The following is a 6,307-nucleotide window of genomic DNA, read 5'->3' on the forward strand; positions in this document are numbered from 1 at the left end:
AGGGTGAGGGTTAGGGTTAGCTTAACGTTTAAGTTTAGGGTTAGGGTGAGGATTAGGGTGACTTGAGGATTAGGGTGACGGTAAGTGTTAGGGTGAGGGTTAGCACTATGGTTAGGGTGAGGGTTAGGGTGAGGGTGAGGTTAAATGTGAGCATGAGGGTTAGGGTTAGGGTGAAGATTTGGGTTAGTGTTAGGGTTAGGTTTAGGTTTAGGGTGGGGGTGAGGATAAGGATTAGGTTAGGGTTAGATTTAGGGTGAGGTTGAGGGTGAGTATTAGTGTGTACGTTACGGATAGGGTTAGCATTATGGTAAGGATGAGAGTGAGAGTTAGGTTTAGGATTAGTGTTAGGTTTAGGGTTAGGGTTAGGGTAGGGTGAGGGTGAGGTTTCTGATTAGGGATAGGGTTAGGGTTAGGTTGAGGGTTAGTGTTAGGTTGATGTTTAGTGTTAGTATTAGGGTTAGGGTGAGGGTTAGGGTTAGGGTGAGGGTTAGTGTTAGGGTGAGGGTTAGGTTTAGGGTTAGGGTTAGTTTGAGGGTTAGGTTTAGGCTGTCAGTGAGGGTGAGGGTGAGGGTGAGGGTTAGGTTTAGGGTGAGGCTTAGGGTTAATGTGAGGGTTATGTTTAGGGTGATGTTTAGTGTGAGGGTGAGGGTTATGGTGAGAATGAGGTTTAGGTTGTGGGTGAGGGTTAGGGTTAGGGTGAGGGTTAGGGTGACGGTGAGGGTTAGGGTGAGGGTGAGGATTAAGGTTAGGGTTAGGGTGAGGCTTAGGTTTTGTTTTAGGGTTAGGGTGAGGTTTAGTGTGAGGGTTAGGTTTAGGGTTAGCATTAGGATTAGAGTGAGGGTTTGGGTTAGGTTTAGGGCTTGGGTTACGGTGAGGGTAATTGTTAGTGTGAGTTTTAGGGTTGGGGTGAGAGTTAGGGTTAAGTTTAGGATTAGATTGATGTTGAGGGTGAGGGTTATGGTTGGGTGAGGGTTAGAGTTAGACTGAGGGTTATGGTTGGATTAGGGTTAGAGTTAGGGTGAGGGTGAGGGTGAGGGTTAGAGTTAGGATTAGGGTTAGGGTTAGGGTTAGACTGAGGGTGAGGTTGAGGGTGAGAGTGAGGGTTAGGGTTAGGGTTATGACTAGGGTGAGTTTTAGTGTTAGGGTTAGGTTGAGCGTGAGGGTTAGTTTTAGGGTGAGGGTTAGGGTTAGGGTTACGGTTAGGATGAGGTTTATGGTTAGGGTGAGGGTTAGGATTAGTGTTAGGTTGAGGGTGAGGTTGAGGGATAAGTTTACGATTAGTGTTAGGTTAGGGTGAGTCTTAGGGTGAGGTTTAGGGTTAGGGTGAGGCTTAAGTTTAGGGTGAGGGTTAGGGTGTGAGTGAGCATTAGAGTTAGGTTGAGAGTCTGCGTGATGGTGATGGTTAGGGCAAGAGTGATGGTTAGACTTAGGGTTAAGGTGAGGGTTAGGGATAATGTGAGCCTTAGTGTGAGGGTGAGGATAAGGGTTAGGTTGAGGGTTAGTATGAGTGGCAGGTTTAGCTTTCGGGTTAGTGTTAGGGTGAGGGTTAGGGTTAAGTTTAAGTTAGGGTCAGGGTGAGGGTTAGGGTTAATATTAGGGTTAGGGTTAGGGTAAGTGTTAGGGTGAGTGTTAGGGTTAGGGTGAAGGTTAGGTTTAGTGTGTGGGTTAGGGTTAGAATGAGGGTTAGGTTTAGGATTGTGGTTAGGGTGAGGGTGAGGTTTAGGGTTAGGCTTAGGGTTAGGGTGAGGGTTAGGGTTAGGGTTAGTGTTAGGGTTAGTGTGACTTGAAGTTTTGGGTTAGGGTGAGGGTTAGGTTTAATGTGAGTTTTAGGGTTAGGGTTAGGGTTGGGGTTAATGTAAGGGTTAGGGTAAGGTTGAGGGTTAGGGTGAGAGTGAGGGTTAGGTTTAGCGTGAGTGTTAGCGTGAGGGTTAGGTTTAGGGTACGTTTTAGTGTTAGGGTTAGGGTTAGGGTTCGGATGAGGGTGAGGGATACTGTTAAAATTAGGATTAGGGTTAGGGTTAGGATTAGGGTGAGGTTGAGGGTGTGGTTTAGGTTTATCGTGACAGTGAGGGTCAGGGTGAGGTTTAGGGTTAGGTTTATGGTTAGGGATAGGGTGAGGATTAGTGTTAGGGTGAGGTTTAGTGTGAGGGTTAGGCTGAGGAGTAGGGTTAAGTTTAGGGTGAGGGTAAGGTTTAATGTGAGGGTTAGAGTTAGGGTTAGTGTTAGGGTGAGGGTTAGGGTTAGGGTTAGGGTTAGTGTTGGGGTTATTGTTAGGGTTAGTGTGAGGTTGAGGTGACAGTGAGGGTGAGGTTTAGGGATAGGGTTTGGTATAGAGTGAGGGTGGGAGAGGGGGTTAGTGTTAGGATTATGATTAGGGTTAGGGTTAGGCTGAGGGTGAGTGGGAAGGGGAGGGGAGGGATAGGGTTAGGGGTAGGTTTAGGGTTAGGGTTACGATGAGAGTTAGGGTTATATTTATTGTTAGGATTAGGGTGAGGGTGAGTTTGAGGGTTCAGGTGAGGGTGAGGGTTAGGGATAGATTTAGGATGAGGGCTAGGGTGAGTGTGAGGGTTAGGGTTATGGTTAGGGATAAGGTGAGAATTAGGGTTAGGGTTAGGGTTAGGGTAAGGGTTAGGCTCAGGGATAGGGTTAGGGTTAAGGTGAGGTTTAGGTTTAGTCTGAAGGTTACTGTTAGGTTTAGGGTTAGGTTTAGGCTTAGGGTGAGGGTAAGGGTAAGAGTGAGGGTTAGGGTGAGGGTGAGGTTTAGGGTTAGGTTTATGGTGAGGTTTGGGTGAGGGTTAGGGTTAGGGTTAGGGTTAGGATTACAGTGACGGTGAGGTTTAGGGTGAGGTTTAGGGTTAGGGTGAGGGTGAGAGTGAGGCTGAGGTTTTGGGTGAGGGTGAGTGTGAGGGTGAGTATGAGGTTTAGGGTCAAGGTAAGGGTAAGGGTGAGGATTAGGGTAAGGATTTGTGTTAGAATTAGGGGTAGGTTGAGGGAGAGCTTGAGGGTGAGGTTGATTGTGAGGGTTAGGGTAAGGATTAGGGTTAGGATTAGTTAGGCTGAGGATGAGCTTGAGGGTGAAGGTGAGGGTTAGTTTTAGGTTTAGGGTCAGGCTTAGGTTTAGTGTGAGGGTTAGGGTGAGTGTAAGGGTAAGGTTTAGATGGAAGTTACTGTGAGGGTGTGGGTTAGGGTTAGGGTTAATGTGAAGGTGAGGCTTAGGATGAGGGTTAAGTTTAAGGATAGGGTTAGGGTTAGGGTGAGGGTTAGGGTTAATGTTAGAGTTAGGCTTAGGGGAAGGGTTAGGGTGAGGGTGAGGGTTAGTTTGAGGGTTAGGGTTAGGGTGAGGGTTACAGTTAGGATTAGGGTTAGGGTGAGGGTTAGGGTGAGGGTGAGGGTTAGGGTGAGGGTTAGGGTTAGGGTTAGGGTGAAGTTAAGTGTTAGGGTTAGGTTTAGGGTGAAGTTTAGGGTTAGGGTTAGGGTTATTGTTAGGGTTAGGGTAAGGCTGAGGGTGAGGGTCAAGGTGAGGTTGAGGTTGAGGATTAAGGTTAGGTTTATGCTTAGGGTGAGGGTGAGAGTGAGGGATTGGGTTAGGATTAGAATTAGGGTTAGCCCGGGCGCTGGTGGCTCACGCCTGTAATCCTAGCTACTCAGGAGGCTGAGATCTGAGGATCGCGGTTCAAAGCCATCCCGGGCAGGAGAGACCGTGAGACTCCTATCTCCAATAAACCACCAGAAATCCGGATGTGGCGCTGTTGCTCAAGTGTTAGAACATTCGCCGTGAACTGAAGAACTGAGGGACAGCGCCCAGGCTCAGAGTTCAAGCCCCACGACCGACAAAAAAAAAAAAAAGAATTAGGGTTAGTGTTAGGCTGAGGGTGAGGGTGACGGTGAGGGTTAGGATTAGGGTGAGTGTTAGTGTTAGGTTTAAGGTGAAGTTTAGGTTTAGTGTGAGGGTGAGGGTTAGGGTTAGGGTGAGGGGTAGGGTTAGGGTTAGGATGAGGTTTAGGGTCAATGTGGGGGTTAGGGTTAGGGTTAGTATGAGGTTAAGGGTTAGGGTTAGGGTGAGGTTGAGGTTTAAGTTTAGGGTGAGGGTAAGGGTTAGGGTGAGGGTTAGGGTGTGGGTAAAGTTTAGGCTTAGGGTTAGGCAGAGTGCTAGGGTGAGGGTGAGAGTTAGGGTTAGTTTTAGGGTTAGGGTTTGTCATAGGGTGAGGGTGAGGGTGAGAGTTAGGTTTAGGATTAGTGGTAGGTTAAGGGTTAGACTTAGGGTGAGGATGAGGGAGAGGGTACGGGTTAGGGTGAGGGTTAGGTTAAGGTTGATGTTTAGGTTGAGGGTGAGGTTTAGTGTTAGGGTTAGGATTAGGGTGAGTGTTAGGGTTAGGGTTAGGGTTAGGGTGAGGGTTAGGTTTGGGGTAAGGGTTAGGGTTATTGTTAGGGTTAGGATGAGTGTTACGGTTAGGGTGAGGGTTAGGGTTAGGGTTAGGTTGAGGGTGAGGGTGAGGGTTAAGTTTAGGATTAGTGTTAGGGTTAGGGTTAGTCTTAGGGTGAAGGATAGTTTAAGGGTGAGGCTTAAATTTAGGGTTAGGATTAGAGTTCGGATGAGGATTAGAGTGACAGTGAGGGTTAGATTGAGGGTGAAAGTTAGGCTTAGGTTTAGGGTGAGGGTTGGGTTAGGGTTAATGTGAAGCTTAGGGTGAGGGTGTGGATAAGGGTTAGGTTGAGGGTTAGGATGAATGGGAGGTTTAGAGTTAGGGTTAGGGTTAGGGTGAGGGTCAGGGTTAAGGTTAGGTTAGGGTTAGGGTGAGGGTTAGGTTTATTTTTAGGTTAGGGTTAGGGTTAGGGTGAGGTTTAGGGTTAGGTTTGGCGTGAGTTTGAGGGTGAGGGATATTGTTAGAATTAGGATTAGGGTTAGGTTCAGGATTAGGGTGAGGTTGAGGGTGGGGGTTAGGTTTAGGTTTACAATGAGGGTCATGTTGAGGGTTAGGGATAGGTTTAGGCTTAGGGATAGGGTGAGGATTAGCATTAGGATTAGGTTTAGTGTGAGGGTTAGTCTGAGGGGTAGGGTTACGTTTAGGGTGAGGGTAAGGTTTAATGTGAGGGTTAGGGTTAGGGTGAGGTTGAGGGTGATGGTGATGGTGAGATTTAGGGATAGGATTAGGTTTAGAGTGAGGGTGCGAGTGAGTGTTAGGGATAGGATTAAGATTAGGTTTAGGGTTAAGCTGAGGTTGAGTGCGACGCGGAGGGTGAGGGTTAAGTTTAGGTGTAGGTTTAGGGTTAAGGTTACAGTGAGAGTTAGGTTAAAGTTATTGTTAGGATTAGGATTATTGTGAGGTTCAGAGTGACTGTGAGAGATTGGGTGAAGTTTAGGGTTAGGGATAGTGTTAGGGTGAGGGCTAGAGTGAGTGTGAGGGTTAGGGTTATAGTGAGGGATAGGGTGAGAATAATGGTTAGGGTTAGGGTTAGGGTGGAGTTTAGGCTCAGGTGTAGGGTTAGGGTTAGGATGAGTCTTAGGTTTAGTCTGAGGGTTACAGTTAGGTTTGGGGTTAGGGTTAGGCTTAGGGTGAGGGTAAGGGTTAGGGTTGGGGTGAGGGTGAGGTTTACGGATAGGGTGAAGGTGATGGTTAGGGTTAGGCTTAGTTTTAGAGTAAGAGTTAGGGTGAGGATTAGTATGATGGTGAGGGTTAGTGATAGGGTGAGTGTTAGAGTTAGGGTTAGGGTTAGGTTGTAGCCTAGGGTGAGGGTGAGAGTTAGGCTGAGGGTGAAGGTGAGTGTGAGGGTGAGGGTTAGGGTTAGTGTAAGGTTTAAGTCTAGGGTTAGGTGAGGATTAGTGTGACTTGAGGATTAAGGTGACGGTAAGTGTTAGGATGAGGGTTAGCACTAGGGATAGGGTGAGGGTTAGGGTGAGGGTGAGGTTTAGTGTGAGCGTGAGGTTTAGGGTGAGGGTGATGGTTCCGGTTAGGGTTAGGGTTAGCGTTAGGGTGAGGGTGAGGTTGAGGTTTATGGTTAGGTTAGGGTTAGGGTTAGAGTGAGGGTGAGGGTGAGTATTAGTGTGTGGTTTAGGGTTAGGGTTAGCATTAGAGTAAGGATGAGTGTGAGAGTTAGGTTTAGGATTAGTGTTAGATTTAGGTTTAGGCTTAAGGTGAGGTTGAGGGTGAGGTTTAGGGGTAGGAATTGGGTTAGATTTAGGGTGAGGTTTAGGGTTAGGGTGAGGATTAGGTTTAGGTTTAGAGATAGGGTAAGTGTTAGGGTTAGGATTAGGCTTAGCTTGTAAGTCAGGGTTAGGTTGAGGGTGAGGGTTAGGTTTAGGGTGAGG

This window comes from Dipodomys merriami, unplaced genomic scaffold (assembly GCF_024711535.1).
Source record: "Dipodomys merriami isolate MVZ:Mamm:240054 unplaced genomic scaffold, mDipMer1.0.p SCAF_23, whole genome shotgun sequence".
Classification (NCBI taxonomy): Eukaryota; Metazoa; Chordata; class Mammalia; order Rodentia; family Heteromyidae; genus Dipodomys; species Dipodomys merriami.